The 25100-nt window shown below is 41.8% G+C and overlaps 1 protein-coding gene and 1 long non-coding RNA gene across 5 annotated transcripts in view; one reads left to right on the top strand and one right to left on the bottom strand.

The window, feature by feature from the left end:
- ASIP (agouti signaling protein) overlaps positions 1–25100 on the top strand; it is an 81729-nt gene that overhangs the window by 8951 nt on the left and 47678 nt on the right. The gene's annotated exons all lie outside the window — the stretch shown is intronic.
- LOC310679230 overlaps positions 1–25100 on the bottom strand; it is a 79003-nt gene that overhangs the window by 9042 nt on the left and 44861 nt on the right. For 2 of the 4 annotated variants that reach the window (XR_014512162.1, XR_014512163.1), the window contains one exon: positions 17685–18502. The exons of the other annotated variants lie outside the window; for them this stretch is intronic. This is a non-coding gene — a long non-coding RNA (uncharacterized lncRNA). Of the gene's footprint in view, positions 1–17684; positions 18503–25100 lie in introns of those variants that run through there. 4 annotated transcript variants of the gene reach the window in all.

Raw genomic sequence — 25100 nt, 5'->3', positions numbered from 1 at the left:
TCACTTGACTAGTTTATCCATGAAATCCCTTTCAAGTGCTGCCTGTTTGCAATTATTAACATCCTCACTACAACAGACATCATTATGTGTCCTAAGCAGCATTTACTTTCCAACACCACCAAGAGACATCCTGTATTAATGGTGGAGAAACTGCAATACATTTTATGGTCTCAATTGTCTATCTAAATCCCATCCAGAAGAACCACCCAAAATGTTTTAAAAACCCTTGGAACAGTTCAAACATTTACAAAGGAGTATTAATATCTAATTGTTTTTTTATGGAAGTTAATTCAGGGGAAAAAAGCTTGCAAAGACAGAAAGCCATTCCCCCTAAAACTAGAACAAGCTGTTTATTTGTGTTTTAAGTGTTTGCTGTACTCTGTCATTAGTGGGTTTGGCATGAACAGAAGGAAGGAGAAAACAACACTTCTCACGATTAACAAGGGTTTCATATCCTTAAAAGTGATAACAGTATTTCCCAATTTCCCTTGTTAAGTCCAACTGTAACAATTTGACCCAGCAGGTTTCCTAACCCAACTGCAATAACCAAAGACTTTGGCTAGGCTCCCAAGTGTGTTGGGGTATCCTTAGTAAACATGCCGAACATAAGTTCTTAATTAGGAAGGACATGACAGTATTATAACCAGCCCTAATACAAAATGCTAGGGGATGGCCAAGTGGAAAGAGTTGACATTTGACCTCAACATGATTGGTTGCATCAGGGATGGGGAACCTCTGACCCTCCAGATATGGCTGGAATACAGCTCCCATCATTCCTCACTATTGGCCATGCTGGGTGGGGCTGATGAAGTCCAGAAGCATCTGGAGGGCCAAAGGTTCCCTTTGCCTGGCTTATATGAATGAGTAAAATCATTACCAAGCCAGTACACAGTAAAAGTTATTGCATAACATCAGATTTCAATGAAGAGAGCTTTCTTGACCATGAAAGATTATTAAATTCATAGTGCTATGCCCCCTCCAGCTGCATTTTTTCTACCATTCTCCATTAACTAATGGGAAAATGTATTTGAACATTATCAAAGGGGATGGGAAGTTTTAGTGAAATTCTTATCGATCGGGTTCTTTTTTATGCAGTTACCTTTTGAGGCAGCTAAGAGGAGTTTAAGAGTAGCCATTCTTCCATTCTGCAAATCATCTTCCCAGTGGAAGCGATCAAAGTGGTGTAGAATAATATAAAACAAGGTAAAATGCAAGAGAAGCAGAATATAAAAACTATAAAACTAACGCTACAATCATAGCGTTCATATTCCAGAAACTGACTGGATCACTCTTTCTCATCGGAATGAGTAGCAACTATAACCGTTTAGAGAAAAGATGTAAGTCTGGTTGCATTTTGAGACATCAGTGGGGTTTGCAATCCTGGCCATTGCAAACCAAGACTGCTACTTATCCTGAGTTCTGTTTCTTGGTCACACTAGCATGTGACAGAATGTTGAGGAATGTTGAGGAAACTAAAAGAAATGGTAGAAAAGTGGAGTGTGGGGTGTTGACAGGCTAATGCATGACTCTAATCAATTCTAGAGTCCTTAAAAGATACAGCTTATACTTTCAGGATACAAATGTATTGAAGTTCACGTTTCCACAGTGATTTTCTTTTCTGAAATAGACTACTCACTAGACCCAGATAAGCTTTAGTTTCAGTATGTGCCTTCCAATTGTGCCCTGGCACCCACAGACAGCTCTGCAGTTGTGGTAACCAGCAAATAGTGACTAAAAACCTGGAGATCACGTCGTCTTCTTCTTCTTCTTCTTCTTCTTCTTCTTCTTCTTCTTCGATCACTCGTAGCCAAGTAAGATAGCCTTCCATAAACACGGTTTTAACAATGAGTCTGTAAGTGATGGTGGAGGCCAATTCTGGATCCACATGTCCTTCCACAGTGGGGGCATTGGTTTCTGGGCGGGAGTTGATCATGGTACGGGTTTGCCAAGTGTAACTTCCTCTTAGCACGTTTCTCCCTTGCGTCCTGAGTTTGAGTGTCTTCAAAGCCCATGACACCTTTGGTAAAAGCTGTTCTCCAACTGGAGCGCTCGCAGGCCAGTGTTTGTGTGTTCAGACCCAGAGACCTCCCCCCCCCTAAATAAATACACACTTGACTCAAATTTTAGTTTGGTTTTTGGCAGAATTTAGGCCACAACTTTATTGATTACAGAAGGTGAGTGGTTGCATAGGCTCTGGTTCGACTAGCTGCCTGCACCCTTGCAGGCAGCGCTGACCCAGGGCACCAGCATAGGTTAGCCAAGGGTGAACACCTGGGTAGGCGAAAAGCCAGGAACAGACTATGTTCACCACCCAGATGCCCCCCTGGACTTAGGCATGGGCACAACCCCCTCTTGGGAGTTGACCAAACCAGTTGAGTCCATGGATTCCTTTAACGAAATACCCTTCACATAGGGATGGCGAGACCATTCTCCCATCCCTATCACCTGAACCAGTGCCTATCCACAACCTTACAAGTTGTGACGATTTGCTACGCGGCAGGCAAAACCCAAATGGCAACAGCCAATCAGCCAAGTGGGGAAATTCCTCCTGTGCCCCTGTCCCAACGACAAACAACACACGACGGCATAGCAAGGTCAGTCGCAAAATACCCTAAATATAGGGAGAGGTGGGCAGTTGTTCCGAATGCACGAGTTGAAAGAGGAAGCTCTGGGTCACGTGCATGGGTATATATGTAGGTCCCTCGATCCATTTGAACTGCACCCCATTGGCCAGATAGCACCCAACAACGAGAGACCTACCACTTGGGTGTTATGGCTGTCCAATCTCACCCATCCACAACACAGGAGGTCGGTCTCCAGGTCTCACTGCAACATGTGCCCTCTTTTAGGGAGGACACAATTTCCCATTTGTCAGTGTTTATACTACATCTTTTAGATTTCCTTGAGACAGTCATCCTGACCTTTCTCCTCAAGGAGGACCTGAGCACAACCATTATGGCTAGTAGCCATGAGCCAGTGGGCTTTGTGTTGTAATGTTTACGAGGGGGGAGGACTTTCCCCCATACCATGCATAATTAAATCCATCGTGTCTCTCTTTAGTCACTCCCCCCCTCAAACCACAAACTCCCCAATACTGTGACCGCTTCCACTTTCTATCCCTCTCACTGCCCCACACAATATGTTATGTGGATTCAAGCATTTCCAAAATTTAATAATTACTAGAATTACATATTCAGTGGATCCAGATGACATGGACAAAAAAAAAAGAGAGAGAGAGAGACAATGTTGAAAGTCTAGAAAGTGTTTGCAATTGTTTCCTGTCAACTCTGTATTATGACAGAGATCAGGAGAGTGTGATGTTTTCCAAATGTCAAACTCCCCACAAAGTCCAAGTCCTTTGAAATGCTATTAGGAGTATAAATGGCTTCCATTTTACTATGTCATAGTTGCAACGTCCTGCAGTGCCCCCCAGGTCCAGTGCCCAGTGCAGCAGAACTGGTCACATTGCCCTAAATCCATCTTTACCATAGTCCATCCATTGGGTAAAGGCATGATTCACTGTGCACTGGATTCCATCATTAGCAAGAATTAACAGAGACAAGTAACACTGATAGTGACTGCCTCAGGGCAGTCAAGCAATATTATTTTAAGTGTCTTTTGTTGTGTTCCCACTACAAAAAAAAATAATTAATTAAGGTTCACTAGCTAATTTAAAAAGAAGAAGAAGAAGGAAAGCTTTAGAGAGCTAAGTATTGGGGGGTAAAGGTAAAGGGACCCCTGACCATTAGGTCCAGTCGTGACCGACTCTGGGGTTGTAGTGCTCATCTCGCTTTATTGGCCGAGGGAGCCAGCGTACAGCTTCCGGGTCATGTCACCACTAAGCCGCTTCTGGTGAAGCAGAGCAGCGCACGGAAACGCCGGAGCGGTACCTATTTATCTACTTGCACTTTGACATGCTTTCAAACTGCTAGGTTGGCAGGAGCAGGGACCGAGCAACGGGAGCTCACCCTGTCGCAGGGATTCAAACTGCTGACCTTCTGATCGGCAAGTCCTAGGCTCTGTGGTTTAACCCACAGCACCACCCGCATCCCAATTGGCGGGGGGGGGGGGACCCAAACCAAAACACAAAACTTTCCATTAGGTCAGTAGTGAGGAACTTTCTTCAGCCCAAGGGACACATTCCCACGTGTCAGTGGTGGGCAGAGACAGAGGCAAAAGTCAGTGTATAAATAAATGCAAATTTTAAAGGACTAAAGCAAATAAATGGTAGAAAATATAGAGCAGAGTCCTCTTGGCCAAATAATGCTGCAGGACGATTCCACAACAGGAGTGACACCAATGTCTGCATGTAACACCTGTGCTCAGAGAGCTGCACTAGTTGCCCATCCGCTACCAGCCAATTTCAAGGTGTTGCGATTAGCATACAAAACCCATAATAACTTGAGACCAGTTTACCTTGACTGCCTATTGATATCAAGCAGGTGCTTTCACTATATGTTTTAAAGTATTGTATTTTGGTTTTGATTGGGCTTGATTTTGTTTTATCTTTTTGTAAACCACTTTGAGGTTTGTTTGGGTTTTTTTACAATAAGTGGTGTATACATTTTATGAAATAAAATTAATAAATAAATTTAATGAATTAATTAATAATAGCTAATGGGTGCTTCAGAAGCTGATTGCATGTGCCCCCTGGCCTGAATTTCTCCTTCCTGTCTTGCTTCAGTTCTTTCTTTAAAATAACCTTCTCCAACTTTTGCTAGGCTATTAAACATTTTATTATCGCTGAGTACTACCCAGTCCAGGTTTGTTTTGTCCCTCAGTCTTTCAATGAGCAATTTTAAACAAATATGCATTTAAATAAGTTAATACTTCCAAACGATTGATCCTTACTGAAGGGTCCTCCACACCGCAGATTTTGTAAGACTCTGTTTGCTAGGCATATTGTCTTCCTGTATCTTTTCTAATTCTGCTGAAAAGCAAAGTCTTACTCGCTGAAAAGTCCTATATGCCAGAAAGTCATGTATGACAATCTAAAGGCAGAAAATGGTTCGTTGGCCTAAATCTAAACAGTGAATTTCTTGTGCAAACAGCGAAGTCTGTACATTGATTTACAAGGGACCGGAAATGAATCAGGAAGCCCTGTGAAATTCACTGCAAATTAGAAGCAGGAAAGAGACGATAAACTATGCCATATTCCTTGAGTAGATGGAGTTTTGATCTGCCCTGCGACACAGAAAGAAACTGAGATTATCTTGTGCTGGCATCCCCTCTCATCTCAGATGAATTAGACTCTAGGGGAGTGTCAGAGGAGCCTGATGGATTCAATGTGCAGGCAGTATTTTGATTCTACTCATTTATTGTACTGGGCTTGATTCCCCCCCTCCCAACACGCGCCCTTTCCCTCCTCCCCCGTCTCCCCCCCCCCTTTTCAATAGGCATTTGTGCCAAAAAAAAAAATTCCCCTCTTGCTATGAACCTACAACTTCTTAAAGGGGAAAGCTAATCCAGATAACTAGGGAGAATCTGGAACTTTTTGTTTCCCAAGGTAGAATAAATAGAGGCACATTCTTTTCAGGTAGGAGCCAAAATCACATTTTTTTCCCTGAATAACAAATAAAATTCTGTTTCTCTCATGTACCCTTTACTAACATCTCCCTGCCTTTTTTCTGTCCCGCTCAGATTTCTACTGCTTTATTTCTCGAGGTTTCAAATGCACCTCTCTCCTATGGGTTTCTGCTTCTATAATTGCAAATGTGCTTTGTCAGACTCTTCTAAGAACTGCAAACTGGCTGCAATAGGTGCATGTGAAAATTCAGTGTTATGCTCATGCAGCATACTAGTAAGTCCCCCCCCCCCCTTTTCAGGGTCAAACTTCTTGCAAAGAATGACACTCCCAACACCTTTGACTAGTCATGAATTTATACTGTTATGGTTGTTGACTGGCTGACCACCCTACTGTTCACAGACAGTTTTCAGTTTGAATTTGTGAGAGTTAGAGGGGAGTGAGTGGACAATGCTAAAGCCCTATGAAGCTGTGGGGCTGCCTGTCTGTAGGAATCTGCTGACTGTGGAGGGAAGGTCTATTTCTTCTAAGATGCTCTGCTCTGCAAAGACACCCTAAGGCTCTCATCAAAAGTAAATTAAATGCTGCTCTGTAGCACTATCGTTTGAATTTTCGAAGAGTGCCTAATTATGCTTTCAAGTACCTTTATTGGCTTAGAGAGGTTTGGCTACTGTTCTATGCTTTTTTTCTTTTTAAATGCATACATTTGCTCCTGATATATTTGTCGTTAGTTCTGTGCCTCTGTAACATGCTCCGTTATTACATTTACCGAACAAGAATACACTATAGCTGACTTGGGAGGAACAGATCCTCTTTTTAATCCCAACAATGCTTTTGATACTAATTTAAATGAATGCTGCATTTTTTTTCTCTCATTCATGTTTGAATTTGCATGAATTAAGTTATTATGTATTTTCAAATGCTTTGTTTTAGGAGTAACCCAGTGGCTTTCTATATACAATTTTAATACAATAATGTATGAATCTTTGTATGAATTCGATTCTAAAACTTATTTACTTGGAAGAAACTTTCATTGATTTCAACTGAATTTACTTACAAGTCAGGGTGCATAACATTTCAACTTACAATAAAAAAAGGCATGGAGATAAGGCATTAAATTGTTGTACGTGTATATATATATTTTAAACCACATGTTTTTTAATTTGTTGTAGATTTTCAGAAATAGCTCATTGAATTGTGTGGCATAAATGTGCTTTGAAACTGTGATTATTTCCCACAAAGAATGTGCTAGGTTATAGATTTATCAGCAATGTCTGAACAATGGAAATGTTTACCATATGGAAAATAAAAAAAAATTCTCCTTGTAGGCATATTTCAATTCATAGCACCCAGCAAGAAAGAATTGTATCTGTTCCCCCCCCAATAAAATTATTATAGAACTTGCACACATATCATTCAAATGCTGATTATTATGAATGAGTCCATAATGATCTCCGAGATATTGAAAATTCTCCTTGTCATACAAAGTGCTCAGAACCGATCAGAGAGACAATGGGTCTAACAACCTGGTATGCTTTTCAAGCTTGCACAGAACAAATAAGGCAATTACCAGTAAATTTCAAACTTTTAGTTCTGTAACTATTACTTATTGAACTTTTAACACATCAGGACTTGATCCTAAATTGATATGGTGTAAAAATAATAATAAAGAATTAAGTACATTTCAAATTAATTTTAAATATTATAACGAATTGCATTTATTTTCATTACAGTATGTTAAATTCTGGTGTTCATTTAATTTATAATTGTATTTTTAATATGTGGAGATTAATAAGAACAAACTTATAAAAACAAATGTGTAATGCAACCCTGTGCATTTTTAACCAGCCGTCCCACTGTGTTCAATAGGGCTTGTGGTCAGGAAAGTATGAATAGGATTTCAGGGTTAAAATAGTTTTACATGATGATAAATAATGTCAAATGAACACAAGTACTGTGGTCCATAGCTTCTTGTGTAAATGATGCTACTTATAAGTCATGTTTACAGATTCTGGTGACACTCAGATACATTTGCTAGAATCAACAGCAAGGCATAAAACTGTTTTAATATTCTTTCTGTGTTGAAGTCAGCCACACAAAAGTGGGTACCATGCCCTAAATTGTACAGGAGTGTTTGTGTTTATCTTTCCAAGATCTTAAAACATTTTATATACAAGCTACTGTACATTTCTCATAAAAATGCATTAGAAAGAAACCAAAGCCTTTTCTTTCAAATTAACAAAATGACTGTGCTGTACTTCTGCAGCTTCTAATTTTTTTTAAATCCCACATACAAAATAAAATACATGGAGCAATCAAAACATTGTGTGCCTGGCACAGATCAAAATTATTTCAGTATTTAAAAAATAATAATTTATGTTAATAAAAAACTTATGTGAAATTTTAGTTCTACCCCCGCCTGCCAGTTATAAGCCCAAAGAATTTCACCAGGTTTACATATGGTAATTTAAGACACTAGGGTGGTCTTCCCTTCACCCGGCCTAAACCATAGATTAGACCCACTGAAATAAATGGATTTAAGTTAGTTATGCTTTAACAAGTCCATTTATTTCAGTTGTACTGATACTAAAAGAGAAGCCAAAGCTTTTGTTGCAATACTATTTCTATTTTTATTGAAGTTAGAATGAATGTGCGATTCTGAGAAAGAATCAAGGAACTAAAATTATTTTGTAGACTGCATACTGTTTTTTGAAAAGACAAATGGATTCACAGTAGTTGATAAACAAGGTTCTCAGATAGGTTTTAATGTAATGTTCATCATACTTGTCAGGGAACTGCCATCAGTGCCGGAGGGAGAGAGCAAAATCCAGAGGGATTCCGTAGAGCGTCCCGTGATTGGAGAGAGCAAAATCCCGGGATTGGGAGAGGCAGCCCATCTTCTGGGGAAGAGAATCAGCGTAGCACCAGTGGAGAAGGGGGGCAGATGGGGGAAGCGGCGAGGCGGTCCCATGACTCCTTGCCGGGGACCAGCGGGGAGAGTAGAGGTCCTCCGCTGCCTACGCCCTCCTTTTTATGCAACTCAAGGACCAAATGACACATGTCATAGATACCCCTGATGATATCTCCAGACTTTTTCTCAAGAGCAGCTATAGGGAAAGGGGGATAAATTTGATCATAGCAGTAGCACTAGATCAGGGGTCTGCAAACATTATCAGCAGGGGGCCGGTCCAGTGTCCCTCAGACCTTGTGGGGGGCCGGACTATATTTTGAAAAAGAATAATGAACGAATTCCTATGCCCCACAAATAACCCAGAGATGCATTTTAAATAAAAGCACACATTCGACTCATGTAAAAACACCAGGCTGGCCCCACAAATAACCCAGAGATGCATTTTAAATAAAAGGACACATTCTACTCATGTAAAAACACACTGATTCCAGGCCCGTCCGCGGGCCAGATTTAGAAGGCGATTGGGCCAGATCTGGCCCCCAGGCTTAGTTTGCCTACCCATGCACTAGATGAAGAGGTAATCTTTCCCCTATACTGTTACCCCAAACAAAACCTGTGCCATTAGCCTTTGGTAATACAGGGACCCAGATTTAGCTGCCACATAGGTCCTTTGATTTAGATCAGGGAAATAGCATGGGGTAATCAGTTGGTAGGCCCTTTCCCAATGGTACTGCTTCCATCAAATTTTGTTCCTGCACCTTAGCTTTAAATCCAAACCAAACAAACACCATTATAGCTTGGACCTTAGTTAAACAAAGACACAGAGACGTCACCACTGTCAAAGAGCTGCATCAGCACTCCCGCCAGAAAAAAAGTACTTTGTGCCTTTGTGCCACAGCGAGAGAGAGATGGGAAGACTCTGGCATTCTGTACATTTTTCAGACTGGGCTGAAATCTTCTTTGTGGTTGGCTAACTATACACAGAATATATACAGAGCAATAAAGACCGTGTGCAATTTATTTTAGAGACTTGGTTAGTAACATTTAAAAGTCAAAGTACGTATTTTGGGTTTCACATTAACAACTTCCTTGTAGAATTGTTTAATAAGTGGATGTAATTTTACGTAATATTGCCCAAGTCATGCAAACATACAAACTAATTTCATTTTTGAAGTTCCCTATATATGTTCTCAGAACAGATCTGCCTCATCAAGGGAAAAGAAAGTATGATGAAATTGAGAATATTAGTACTGATGTTTTAAAGAGGAGCATACAGCTTTTTCTCCTGTTTTTCAGCAGTGGCAAATTTGATTTATAGAATCAAAGATCTGAGTTATTTGGGAAGAACGTTTCTTTTCTCTTTATATGTTCTGTGCTCCTGGACTTTCTATGTAATGATAACTGTGATGTTAGAGAGAATTTAGCTTTTTGGTCATTGCTAAATAAATATCAGATGGAGAGCAATTTTGTTTTCTCACCTTCCAAAATTCTGTAACACAATATACACAAAACTGAAGGAGATTTGTGAAAGCTTTAACCCCCCCCCCCAAAAAAAAACCCACCAGCCCCATTTAAGTATACAAGCGCATGGGGTCTGTGATCATAAATAATTGTTTCTAGTTCAGAATCTTGACATTTACAGCTTTCCCCATTGAGGATCCATTTCACTTTTTGCTAGAAAAGCTCAGAACTGTATCTATAAATCTCTTGTGTTCTTTTGAAACTGTATCCATTAACAATTTCACATTCACTGGAAGGCAAGAAAAGCCCTGCTGGGTTAAATCAAAGGCCTATCCGGTCCAACATTCTGTTCCCTCAAAAGCCAACCAGATGCCCAAAGGAAGCCCACAAGGAAGATATGAGTGTAATGGATGTAGGTCCCTCCTGAACTGGGTCATGGGATTGGTATACTGGTATTGTATTAAGTGGATCCAGTCCTACTGTGTAAGCCAAAAGTGGCTTATCTCCTGAGTTTATGCCAATAAAAACTCAGAAACGTGAGGTATTAAGAGTCCAACGTTTATTGCAAAAGCAATAGGTTACAGTAGGATTGTTCCGCAAAACTGCAACCATGCCCAGTGGTTCAGGCAGTGGTATTTATAAAGTTTCAAACAAAGCATTTCAATTTTCACCAATCATGTACATCATGCCCACGTTTAAACATGTGCAATAAGCACTGGCAATTTTGCTGATTCAGTGTGGTTACCGGATCTGTTACAATTTGTTAGTGTGCATGTTGGGAACCTGTGTTACATGTATCCATTTGCCCCATGTAGCAACTTATGTTCTAGCTTTGAGCTATATCTTTGTGATTCATGTATTAGCTGTATTTCTGCCCCAGTTGGGGCTGAGTCTGGACAGCAACCAACACTAACCACAAACTGCAGCCAAGGTTTGTTAATGCATGCCGTGGGAACGAGACCATTATACACTTTCATTTCTAAAAAGGCTTTTTCCTTCAACAAAGGCTCAACTTAACAGTCATTGGGTAAGAGAAGTGGTCTTTTTATGGATCAGTAACTAGTTAAAGAACAGGAAGTGGATGATGGTAATAATTATACCATCTATGCAGTGCAGGATACAGCAGGGTCCCAGAAACATCCGTATTGGGAATGGTGCTATTTGATGTATTCAAAAGTGATCTATAGGAACAGATGTGCTGTGAGGTGGCTAAGTTTCCAAATTATACTTCCAAATTATTCACGGTAAAGAAAAAGAACCTCTTCAAACCGGAAAACAAACAAAAATAAACAAAACAAAGCAGGAAAAAAACAAAATGGTAAATCAGATTCAATGTTAATGAAGCAGATGAGGGCAAAAATTCCTCACTTCATATTGACACTCATGTTGCCTAATTTGGCAGTGACTAAACAGGAAAGAGAATAGCTTGGCGGGAAGAACAGCTCTGTGTGTGGCAGTGAAAAGGAAAATTTCCATTTGGGGGATTATTAGGAAATAGACCAAAAATAAAATAGCCAGTATTGTGATCCCTTTATGGTCTATGGTTCAGCTGCATTTGGAATAATGTGAATACAGTTCTGGTTGCTCCATCTATAAAGAAAAGTTAGAAAAGGTGCAGAAAAGAACAGCCAAAATGATTAAGGGGTCAGAGCAATTTCCATACAAGGAAAAGCTAAGTCAGGCTTTGCCAACGAGGTGCCCTCCAGATGTTGTTGAGATACACCTCCCATCATTCCCAGCCAGCACCAAGTTGGTGAATACTGAATTAAAGTTTGGAGGATTTTTAGTGTAGAAGATAAACAACTAAAGAGGGGCATTACAAAATGTGGATTTAGTGGATAAAAAGTTTGGCCTGCTTTTTCAGGGCTATCAGTTGTGTAACAACAGCCCCTATACTAGCCTAAAAATGGATGTACACAGGATGGGGCCTGCCACTGCCATCCTACTGCCCAGTGCTTTGTTTCTAGGGGGAAAAGGTGCCAGTACTCTGGGTAGTTGCCCCGGACACAAAAATTCCTTGGGGCCAGGAAAAACAATTACATGTAAAACAATTGCATGTTTTACTGGAACATCATTAAGATCTTGGTATATCATTATTGCATAATGTATAATCAATTGACTTGCTACAACACTATACCTTTTCCTGTACTCTCAGTACCTGACTGTGTACCACAGGGTCAAACTGTCCAGCATTCTGCTGGGGCACAGGCTTGCGCCTCCTTCCCCAAGCCCAGCTTAAGGGAAGAAGGTGCAATGCTTTGACAGGATCAAAGAGCCCTCCCGCCTTCTTCCCCGCACCCCAAAAAGGTGGTGGTACTCTGTACTGTCACATACTGCCAGAAAAAAGCACTGCTGCTGCCTCTTATGTGTTCAGTTTACAATGCTTGAATATGTAAAAGGGCCACAAACAAATACATTGGTGAAGAGGTGGCGCGTGGACAGCTACAGAAGCCAATGCTTCTAGAAGTCATCTTCTGTTCTAGATGTCACAGTGTGATGCCCGAAATTTAAAGCACCAGCTGGTAAGCCCAGTTTGTTCAAAGGCTTTCTAGGAGGAGTAGAGATCTGGGACTCAGCTACATTAGTCAAAAAAACAGCGTTTTAAATGCGTTTTAGTTTTTTTTTCATTTTTAAAGACTCTCCCTCCCCACATGTTTCCAATAGAAAATCTGATTGGGGGGGGGGGGGAATTCTCTTTTATACTACAAAATGTTTTTTTTAAATCACAATTTTCTATCTAAGATGGCCTACAACATTCAAGAATGATAATTCTGACATATAAAATAGCCATAATCAAGTTATGTCCCTGCACTTAGTGAGGGATGGCATCTTAATGAGGCCCATATACAGGACATTTGTTGCTTATGTATTGCATACATCTCAATTTCCCCAAAAACCTCCTTTTTACCAGGGAGGGGAGAAGAAAAAATGTTTATTCCCTACAGCCTCAAAATGTCCAGAAATCTGACATCTCTAAGATGGAGGTGCTTTTGGTTAATGGCACTGAAACCTTCAAACCATGTGGCAGCTCCTACTTCACTAAGAAGCTCTGGTCCTGATTTCTGTCCGTGACAGAGTGATAAAACTAAAAAGGAATTATGTCAGTTTTGGAAGGAGTGAAGTGTGAAGTTCCAGGGCTGCTCAATCCCATCAACTAATGGCAGCAGCATATGTCTTTATTGCAGTTTGTTGACTGACATTCATGCATTAGGCATGGATGCCTGCAAGGGAAAGTCTACAAATGTAGACCTGTATTGTTGTGCATTGTAGATCAGGAGGATCCCAGGGCCCAAACATGAGACCAAGGGGTGCCCCCCCCCCCCGTGATGTAATTAAGCATGGCACACCAAGCATTAACCACAGTTGCCGAGAGCATGTCATTCAAGTAAAAAACCAAAGTCTAACAAATGAGCAAATATGTCACTGGTTGTAAATTAAGATAGAAACCATAGCTAAAGGCATTGCTCCTGTGCTTGCTGTGAACTGCTCTTGTGAACAGCCAGTGTAAAGGACACAACTGCCAGTCAGTACGGTATGCATTTAATTTCCTTCTAATCTCACGATCTACAGCTGCCCTGTCCCCCAAGACAGCACTTTCCAAACATCTGCTTTATACACAGGCACAATATATTCCACAAACTCTGTGTTTCAGACATGTGGGAGTGGGGAACTATCATTAGCACATGCCCATTTTATGAATTAATGTAGCTGTGAATCCATATAGCTTCTGTCGATCAATATATCATTTCAGATTTTAGCTTGGAAAGCAAACTCTGCCATTTTTCTTAAACACCTCCCCTTCCACACTCCATTCTTTCCAATATCCAAATTGATTTCTTGTGCACACTCCTAGGGTTCCCAAGTGGATTATTGGGAGGGGCTGCCCTTGAGGTGGAAAGAGGGGAGGGAACACACTGGAATGGGGCAAACACACTAGAATGAGATTGGGATCTTGGCAGCTTTTTCTGTTCCTCTGTCTCCAAGGCAGCCCCCACCCCACCTACTTCTCCCTGAAATGATCTATCAAGTCTCTACTCCACTTCGAATGAAAATAAATAATAAATACCTCCTCCTCCACTCCAGCTTTTCAGCACTAGTCTCCCTCAGTCGGTATTCGGCCTCACCTCCTCAAACTCGCTCAGGAAGAACAAAGGGCCATCCATGAGTTGCTGTGGGTGGCAGAAGCAGCAGGACTTGATTCCTGCTCCTGCTCCTGCCGTGCTCTGCTCACTTTGCAGCCCCACACCTTGTGCCAGGTGTGCATGCGTACTCATAACCTGGACCCTTGAGCACAGCCCCGTCCTTTGTCGTCGTCTGTGCTCCTTCCCACCACTGAGGCCTGGAGACAGAGGCTAATTGGGACAGTAGAGAAGGGCAGACACACATGCCCCAGAGCATCTACGCAATCATTTGTAGAGATGGAGGTTAATTGGGACGGGGAGGGGAGGAAAGGGCAGACCCCTTCCCCTGAAAGTATATGCAATATTTTTCAGCCAGCTCCTGCTGGCCTGAAGCTTCCAAGCTGTATGTAGTCTTCTTGATTAATTGTTGTTGTTGTTGTTGCCACTTTCGTCCACCTGGAGATTCAAGCCCTTCACCTGCCACCTGGGGTGTGGGGTTAGGCAAACCTGGAGACACCAGGTCAGCCTGCCTATCTGGTAATTCTAGTGCATTGATTTCCATTAGGAATAGGGCCTTTATGGTAGTGGCACTCCATTAAGGCATTAGCGTTCCATGTATTTTCCAAACTCCTACAATCAGGTTCACAGAATGCACATACAGCCTATATCCATACAGGTCTATGCAAGTAGGCCAGCAGTTAACCTATTACATACAAACCAAGGATTTGTTTTTTGTTTTGTTTTGTTTTGTTTTGTTTTACTGCAGCTATAACGTTTGCCTGAACTACTTTATATCAATACTGCACATATTAAAACCTAAAAATAACCATCCATTAATAATTCCTGAAAACTATTATGTGGTTCAATTGTTGGTGACTGTTAGCAGTTTTTGATCCCTTTAATTCTTTCAGTCATATTTATTCCATAAACATTTTGCGCTTTTCCTATGAAATTATGCCATCCAGATACACAATATTTTTATTGCACTTACAATTGGATTTTCTTTGAGATATTTCTCTGTGATTTTGTATGTGTTTGCATACTTTCAATAACTGGAATATGTAGGGAAGGGGTTGATGTGGGGACCCAACTTGGACTTAAACAATTCTAAGCCTTTTGATGATTTTCCACATTGCATCTCCCATGAAACTGAGCAATGTGTAATTATAGTAACACAACATGTGTTCATATTTTGTGGGCATGATCTGTTTTGGTTCTCCAATTTTGAACTCTCACTCTTATAGCATATATGTAACAGAATAAAAGATGCCTGAATTAAATATATGGAGGGAAACATCTCAAGCAATTCTTCACTTCTGGAAAAGGTTAACATATTCAACCCTTTAAACTGCTAAAAACTATTCCATTAACTAATTTTGGCTGCTGCCCAAACTTGCAGAATTGGTGTATTCTTCCTTGTAGAAACCAGATATTTTGTTCAGTTTAGCCTGATGCTGCAAGCCTATACTTACTTAGAACTGAGTCAGCCCCTTTGACTCCAATGGGACATACAGAACAAGCCCATTGTGTCTATTCAGCAGTGAATCGGATTGAGTTCAATGGGATTTACTTCCTGGTATTTAAAGGATTGCAACATGCACCAATAAACTTGTTTGTCACTCATTCCCTCTTCTAGGAGCTATGGGAACTGCAGTTTGGATGAAAGGGATCTCAGGATTTCTGAGAATTCCGCACCAAACCACAGTTCCTAGAATTTTTTAGGAGGGAGCCATGTCAGTTACAGAATTTAATCCAAATTTGCAACATCGACTGGAGATGTTTCTGCAGTGCAAATGTAGTCACAGAATGGCAGTATAGGCAACTGGTTCTGAGCCTGTGCAATTAGAAATGAGAAATTACCATCCCAAGACTCTTTTTAAAATGAATGCATTCATGAAACATGCCTTTTTTCAAATGTAAGTATAGCCTGTGAGAAGACATCTGGGGTTTCCTTTTAAAGCAAAGATGTTCTTCTGCTGACTGCCTTATATTAAATCAGAACAATGGTCCATCCAGTTTTGTATTGGCAGGTTTTAGGCAACAATTCCAAGGTCTTAGGCAGAGAGTATTGGGGAGATATCAGGGACCTTCTGAATGCAAAACAGATGCTCTACTCCCAGGCAAGAATGTGTAGGATTGATCGTTTTATCTGGATGGAGTTTCCTGTGGCGGCATGTTCTTGTTTACGATAATAAAGTCATTGTGCAGCTTCCTGACCATTGAGTCTTCTAAGCCTTTGTGACAGAAAGGATTTTTTTTTTTGATGGAGGAGCATTCTGTCATATAAGCCTCACCTTGCGGGACTTCTCAACACCTCACAGAACTAAGCCTTTGTGACAAGCCAGCAATCAAACCCAAGATCACAGCTTGTCTAACAGACAACTATTTTAGGCAGTCATGGCCTCACAATTAACCTTGCTCTTTATGGACCCTCTCTGCACTCCAGGCTAAGCATTTAAGACCCACACAGCTGTGCCTCATGTGAAGTATGGCTCTCGGTATATCGCTGAAATGGTGCTTCTTCAATAAGGGAGTTTATTTAAAACAGAAATATCTTGGAAGGCTTTGCAGAGCAGTGCAAATGACCAATTCATACCACTGAGCTACACTGCTGTGAGTGTAGATTGAAGCAATTAGTATGGAATTTAGCATGTTGGCCATGTGATCACTCCAGCACATCTTGAAAGTAAAATTCAGCACATGAAAGCAATCCAGCCCAACACCTGCCTCAGCACATAGTACAGCAATAACATTAAAATTGTGTGTTTTTAAAATAAATAAATAAATTTCCCGGCAGCACCTTTGTGTCTTCAATATGTAGACATCTTGCAGGAGAAGGTTTCCCTAACACAAAGGTGGGGAACCTGTGACCCTCCCAACGTTGCTGGACTACAACTCCCATCATCCCTGACCCTTGACCATGCTGGCTGGGTCAGATGGGTGCTGGAGTTCAAAAACATTAGAAAGGCCACAAGTTTCCCAGCCCTAACATGAGGCAGCATTGAGAACAGCTTCATTGACTGACTTTTCCTGTTTCCTGTAGCGGTTAAAGTACAAAAGCACACATACCTTGTGACAGCTACATGGCAGACATTTCTGAAATTAAAGTGGTATTTCCCCCCCATCATCAAATCTATTTGATGGAGAAGCACTTTACATGTTTGCCTGTCATACAGCTGTGAAAGGTGTGAGGTGGCATGCATGATGCACATTGTCAACGCTTAACAATTTCACTCTCTGAATAGGATTGAAAGATTTCCTCTGCCTTCAGCGACTTCACATCACACAGGTGCTTGCGGGAGCTGCCTGGACAGAGGCCACAGACCTTTCCACACTTACCTTTTATAGTGGTGTTGTTGCTGTTTGATCTGATGTTTTAAAGAGTGAATTTGGGGCTGAGTGTCTGCACCTTTGGTCACACGTTGCGACTGCTTTTCTCTCTTCTACACTACTGGCGACCCTGCACAGATTGGGACCTCAGTACCTAACAGAATACTTCCTCCTATATTCACCTAGGCATACCTTCAGGTCATCAACAGGCACCCTTTTCAGTGTGCACCCTCCTATTATTATTATTGTTGTTGTTGTTGCTGCTGTTGTTAGCTTGTTACTTAAGGTCTCCAAGCAACTTGCATTAAAAATATAAGTACATTAAACTATTGGGGGGGGGAGAAGAAACATGCAAAACATTAACATTTTTATAACTACTGTTTGGAGGATGGCAGGGCTTTTTTTGTTGTAGCCCCCTAGCTGTGACATGTTCTTCCTAGCAAATCGTGCCTGGTGCCCACATTGTAATCTTTTTCAGATGAGGACTTTTCTTTTCTCTCAGTTCTGATTTTAAGACCCCGCAGCATGGTTGGCAGTTTGGTTCTATGCTGATGTATGTGCTTCTTTGGGGGCTGATTTTGTATTTGGTTTTTCAGGCTGCTTGTCTTTAACCTTATTGTGGTTTTGGTGTAGTGTGCAGTGTATTATAGTCTGGTTTTATTGCAGCATGTTTTTATATTTTATTCTTTTTATTCTTTATTATGCCTGGATAATTTATTTTATGGGGTGCCTCATAAATATAATAATTAGACAAATGTACCTCTTCTGTGTTTATTTTATGCTGCAAGTCCACCTGGAAGTGCTTTGCCATAAGTGGCAGGATATAAATAGAATAATAATAATAGTAATAGTAATAGTAATTAATAGTAATAGATCTTGCCAAAACTGCAAGGCACTGGGGTCAATTTCTAACATACATGGTGCATACACCAGGAAGGAAGGAAGGAAGCTGTCAGAAAATATCAATAAAGATACTGGCTCAGATCCTAAGATGTTAACTTAAGGCAAAACATGGAAGGAACGTCTCCCATACCTCACTTCCCTCTGCCTCCATCTGAGTAAAAGCCATACCTCAGTGGTGGAGCATCTGCTTTGCATGCAGAAGGTTAGAGGTTCAATTTCCATCACTTCAAGGTAGGGCTGGGAATGTTCCATCTGAAACCTAGGAGAGCTAATTTCAGTCAATGCAGGCAATATGGTGCTAGAGGGATCAATGGCCTCAATATAAGGTAGCACCCTATGTCCTAATTAGGGTTGCCATATTTTGAAAAGCAAAAAAGAGGACACATTTGCCAACTTCTACTTTTAACTATGGATCGCTATGACAACTCTACCCAGGAAAAAGAGGACACATGGCAACACTACATGGTACTCATGAGATGGTTTGTAGGAGGTGCAGGTGACTGCTGGGGTGGAAGAGATGAGAAACTTTCTTGCCTTGAAGGAAGAGAGGGAATATTGTTGCATCAGGCAAGCAGAAATCCTTGCATTGATGGAATAATCTGCTTAGCAATATATATATATATATATATATATATATATATATATATATATATACACACACACACATACACACACATATATATATTTGAGTTAAATATTTCCTCCCTTAATATTTAACTCATTTTTGTTTGTGTGTTTTGAAATGGTTTTGAAATGGTTATAAGTGATAGAATATATTTTAAATGTTTACATATATTCTAAAAGGAGAAATATATATGCCCTGATGCTTATAAAATTACACTGGTCAACAACAAATTTGTTGTCTGCATTTTTTCAGTTGATTTAGGACGAATCTTGCGCTGAATCCAAAAATCACATTGGTTTTGCTCAATCAGGTCAAGTTTTTGAGCTATGGCCACATGCCTTTTTTTACGTTTTTGTTCACATGTACACTTGTGTGGAACATTTTAGAAGAAGTTGGTGGGGGTAAAATGCCATGTTGAATAATTGTTTTGATTGGAAATGATTATTTTAATGACAAGAAGTATTCAGGTCCGATAGTTCTGGGTGATTATGTCGAAAACGGATCAGTTTGAAGTCATAAAACCTCCGTTTTTTTCTCGGAAGAGAAGGACTTGGTGTACTGTGCAGATATTGCACAGCTTCTGCTCAAGCTTAGAATGCCACAGTACAAACCCAAAGATTGGAGACTGTTCATTGACAGCAGCAAGTGATCACTGAAATGTGTTCTGCTACACAACGGCAACCAGTTTGCCTCTATACCCCTGGCTCACTTGACTACACTGAAGGAGAACTATGAAGCGGTGAAGTATGTGCTGGAGAAAATTGGTTATGATCAGCATAAGTGGTTTATTTGTGTTGACCTGAAGATGGTGAACTTTTTGTTGGGACAACAGTCTGGCTTCACCAAGTATCCATGTTTTCTGTGCATGTGGGATAGTAGGGATCGTGCTCAGCATTACACGAAGAAGGACTGGCCTGTGCGGGAGGAATTGGTGCCTTGCAAAGAAAGGAACGTCATCAATGACCCTCTGGTGGACAGAGACAGAATACTCTTCCCACCGCTGCACATCAAGCTTGGCTTAATCAAGCAGTTCACCAAGGCTTTGGACAAGGATGGTGACTGCTTCACTTACTTGTGCCAGGCTTTTCCAGGATTGACCGTGGAGAAGTTGAAAGCTGGCATCTTTAACGGTCCTCAGATCCATCAGCTAATCAGAGATCCAGAGTTTGGAAACTCAATGAACGAAGTGGAACTGGAAGCGTGGAAGGCATTTGTTCTGGTAGTGAAGAACTTTCTTGGCAACAATAAGGCCAGAAACTACGCAGAACTTGTCAACAACATGCTGACTGCTTTCAGAAACCTGGGCTGCAACATGAGCGTCAAGATGCACTACCTATTTTCACATATGGACTGGTTTCCTGAGAACCTGGGTTCAGTGAGTGACGAGCAGGGGGAGAGATTCCATCAGGACATGAAAGAGATGGAGACCAGGTATCAGGGTCGCTGGGACGCAGTCATGATGGCTGACTAATGTTGGACTCTGAAGAGAGACCTCCCTGCTGCTGAGCATTCCAGGAGTTCCAAAAAACGGAAGTTCAAGCCCTGAAGTTTGAAAAATGGTGAAGCAACATGCAATTTACGTGTACTTACCTTTATCAATGCCCACCATTCAGTTTACAGTAAACCTGACCTGATGGAGAGAAACGGATGCCATTTCCTGATTCAGCAGTGCAAAAATACCCTAAATCAGTTGTAGAAATCTAGACAACATTCAAAAAGTAAAAAAAAAATTGTTGCCCAGTATTATTAGTCTTTTTGTTCTTAATTTGCACCTGGAACCAATTCTCTGAGCACTGCTATTTCGTAGTTTCAGTTCTGCACGAAGACCTGTAAATACTTCCAAATGTTTGCTCTTTTCCTGAGTGTTTGTGTCCCGTCCCATCCCGCCCCCCCCACACAATTGTTCTACTATAAATAATGAATGAAAACGGCCAAATTATCTCCAGTGAGTGAATACGCGAATGACAACGATTAGACTTAAAGCCCCACTTTAGGACTTTAAGTAGATATAGTTTCTTTTTAAAGGTTCAGGTTAAATAAACATAGCAGCGTATCTTTTTCTTTATTGTATGAAGAAAGGTGAAACTGCCAAAGGATGTTAACAAATGCTTCTATTGCTTGGACTGAATGCTCCAGTTAATCACAGCAACAATGTCAAAAATAATAATAATCCATTGATCACAGATTTATAAGAAATGAAGTTGTGAGCTACTTAAAGAAAAGTCTTTGTAGAAGATGAAACTCAGGAAAACCCTTTCTAGATCAGACCAAAGGTCTATCTAGCCCAGGAATCTGTTCTTAGAGTGGCCAACTATTGCTAACATTGCTGGGTTGTTGTTGTTGTTAAAAGCACCCACATTTTGGGGTTCATGCTACATATTTCAGTTGATATCCCAACCATATATTCCAAGCACCCATCACAAAAACACCCTTCCCTCTTCAACCCCCTTCTGGATCTAGGAGACAGCGGGGTGGGGGATAGTGAGGAATCTACTGGCCTGTTCCTTGCCTGATCAATCTCTTCCAGCATGGTGTAGTGGTTAAGAGCGGTGGACTCGTAATCTGGGGGACCGGGTTCGCTTCCCCCTCCTCCACATGCAGCTGCTGGATGACCTTGGGCTAGTCACACTTCTCTGAAGTCTCTCAGCCTCACTCACCTCACAGAGTGTTTGTTGTGGGGGAGGGAGGGAAAGGATATTGTTAGCCGCTTTGAGACTCCTTAAAGGGAGTGAAAGGCGGGATATCAAGTCCAAACTCCTCCTCCTCTTCTTCTTCGGGGGTGGTGAATGCTTCCCTCTGTGAGGGAGCCTTCCCAGGCCCACTGAAAGAGGTGGTCATTAAACCGCTTCTTAAAAAAACATCTTTAGACCCGGCCAATGTGGCCAACTATCGCCCAGCCTCAAATCTTCCATTCTTGGACAAGGTGATTGAGCGAGTAGTTGCTGAACAACTCTAAGCACGCCTGGAGTGTGCGGACCATTTGGATCCCTCCCAGTCAGGTTTCAGGCCTCACCATGGAACTGAAACTGCCTTGGTCGCACTGGTCAATGATCTCCAGCGGGCTAGGGACAAAGGTGAGAGCTGTTTCCTAGTTCTGCTGGATCTCTCAGCGGCTTTTGATACCATCGACCATAACAGCCTTCTGGACCGTCTTGAGGGGCGGGGAGCTGAGGGCACTGTTATACAGTGGTTTTGCTCCTTTCTCCTGGGCCGTGTCCAGAAAGTGGGGGGGATGAGTGTTCAGACCCCTGGGCTCTTATTTATAGGGTGCCTCAGGGTTCCATCCTCTCCCCCATCTACATGAAGCCACTGGGAGAGATCAACAGGGGGTTTGGGTTGGGTGCTCATCAATAACCAGATGATACCCAGCTCTACCTCTCTTTTAAATCAGAACCAGTGAAGGCGGTGAAGGTCCTGCGTGTCTGGAGGCGGTTAGAGGATGGATGGCAGCTAATGGATTGAGGTTGAATCCTGACAAGACAGAAGTACTGTTCTTGGGGCACAGGGGGCAGGCTGGTGTGGAGGACTCCCTGATCCTGAATGGGATAACTGTGCCCCTGAAGGACCAGGTGCGCAGCCTGGGAGTCATTTTGGACTCACAGCTGTCCTTGGAGGCACAGGTTAATTCTGTGTCCAGGGCAGCTGTTTACCAGCTCCATCTGGTATGCAGGCTGAGACCCTACCTGACCACAGACTGTCTTGCCAGAGTGGTGCATGCTCCAGTTATCTCCTGCTTGGACTACTGCAATGCGCTCTATGTGGGGCTACCTTTGAAGGTGACTCGGAAACTGCAATTAATCCAGAATGCTGTAGCTAGACTGGTGACAGGGAGTGGCCACCAAGACCATATAACACTGGTTCTGAAAGATCTTTGACTCCCAGTACATTTCCGAGCACAATTCAAAGTCTTGGTGCTGACCTTTAAAGCCCTAAATGGCCTCAGTCCTGTATACCTGAAGGAACGTCTCCACCCCCATCATCCAGCCCGGTCACTGAGGTCCAGCGCCGAGGGCCTGCTGGCGGTTTCCTCGCTGCGAGAAGTGAGGTTGCAGGGAAACAGGCAGAGGGCCTTCTCGGTAGTGGCGCCTGCCCTGTGGAATGCCCTCCCAGCAGACTTTACTTTTAGAAGACAACTGAAGGCGGCCCTGTTTAGGGAAGTTTTTAATGTCTGATGTTGTATTGTTTTTAATATTCAACCACCCAGAGTGGTTGGGCAAACCCAGCCAGATGGGCGGTGTATAAATAAATAAATAAATAAATAAATAAATCATCGTGTTATTCTTCTCAGCCAGCGGAGATCCATTGGTTCCCAAGGCACCCTTGCTGTCATCATGTAATGGCACTGGGCCCAATTTGGGCCTGATCACTTTGCCAATTCCAAGCTACAATAGCAATTTGCTTCTCCACCCACCACCACCTTCGTTATACCCCACCTATTTGTTAGTAGCCAGGGTTAGGATTACACCATTATTCCCCAGGATTGACCCAAGAATACAAGTGCTGATACCAGCACTGCCTTTATCTGGAAGAGGAAGAGTGTATAAACTGAAGATTTTCTAAAAATTAGTTTTCAGCTTCTTGGGTTCTCCATGCAAAATAGAAGTTCTGGTGAGAGTGTGGCCTTCTTCCCCTCCCACTGACACTTCCTGCCATATGTCTGATCTTTGGTCCCCTGGAGATGGTGCCTCTGTTTGCAGCCTGGGCCTGTCATGATCTGCCTCTTGCCCGTGTATGCCTTGTTGGATAGGCCTATGAATGACGACTCAGCAAAGAGAATTCCTTTGGTGAAGTTTACAAAGGCCTCCTGCAGTTTTCTCACTTCCTAATGAGGATTATTAAATCTTCTGAGTGAACACAGGTAATTTTATGTGATGTTCCTTTTCAAAATCTCTCTCACCAGCAAACCTCCATAAATCCACTTGTCGATTCCTCACAATACAAGATATAAATTCTTAATGACTTGCCAGTTTCAGGGGAAGTGTTCGAATGAAATAAAACACAGAAAGAAAGAAAGAAAGAAAGAAAGAAAGAAAGAAAGAAAGAAAGAAAAAAAATTAGTTCATCCCCATGAAATGCACCCAGAAGATGAACAGATGTGTTGAGAAATCTACTAGAGAACCAGATTTCCTGAAATTAGGGAAGGGCCAGAAACCCTCACAAACCAAAGATGTGAACTCTAACTTGCCAGGCAAATGGAAGAAATCTGTGAAGGATTTATTAGGCGGCAAAGGAAAGGTTCCTGAAGATAATATTGCAGTGTTTGTGGGCTGCTGGCCAGCTTCAGTAAACGAAATCCCTCTCACATGTTTATAGGAAATGAGAGATAGGGCATTTTGGGCTGAGGGCAGCTGGTGCTTTGGTTCCAGAGAAATATTTCCATACATTTTAGAGGCCAGTCATACGGTCCTGCTGTCAGCTCTCACACATATGACTTTAAACTAGAAAGGTAGTTTATGCTGCAAAAGGTACAGATGGGACAGACATTTGATTCAATTCACATTAAAAATTGAAGCTACCTAACCTGCGCTTTCTGAAACAATATGTAGCCTTCCTCTGAAACGTGCACTTCCTTTAATTTTGCAATGCAGTTCTCCAGCCAGGCAATGTGTACAAAAAGGCATATATTAGGGTAAAGTGCGCATAGAAATGCATGTATGAAAATAACAATGAAAAATGCATTACATGAGGTGAAACTGCTTTGCAAAAATGTAGAGCATTTTGTGAAAGGGTATCAAACCAGTTGCTTTGGGGGGATGTGTCCTCCAAACTGGGACAATCGGACCCACGCTCTCTCAAGCAGCCCAGCTGCAAGCAGTTCATGACATGGAAACACTTTCAAATCTTACTGTAATGTGCTGACGGTTTCGTTGCTACCATATTCTCGCTTCTGTGGAAATAGTTTTTTACATGGACATGAACTGGAAAATTTTGATGTGTTGGAAGTAAGATATCAATGAAGAGATCTTCTCTGCCAGCAGTTGCTGCCATGGCATTGCTCTGATATTCTAATACTATTCTAATGCATGGATTCAAAACTCTTTCTGAAAGCTCCACTCCACACTTATTAAACACAAGTGGCAAGATATCGCCACATGCTCACCATCCAGCAGCAGGCAACTTCTTCACCCTGTGCTAGGGCTTGTGTAAAATTAAAAAAGGTTGGGGAGGGAAGGAAGGACCAGTGAGGTATTTCCAGCAAACTCAGCCTGCTGTTGCCCGCCAGTC

This window comes from Podarcis tiliguerta, assembly GCF_965153285.1.
Source record: "Podarcis tiliguerta genome assembly, chromosome: 6".
NCBI lineage: Eukaryota > Metazoa > Chordata > Lepidosauria > Squamata > Lacertidae > Podarcis > Podarcis tiliguerta.
Note: the sequence above shows the minus strand (reverse complement) of the source record. Positions and strands in the feature narration are given on the sequence as shown.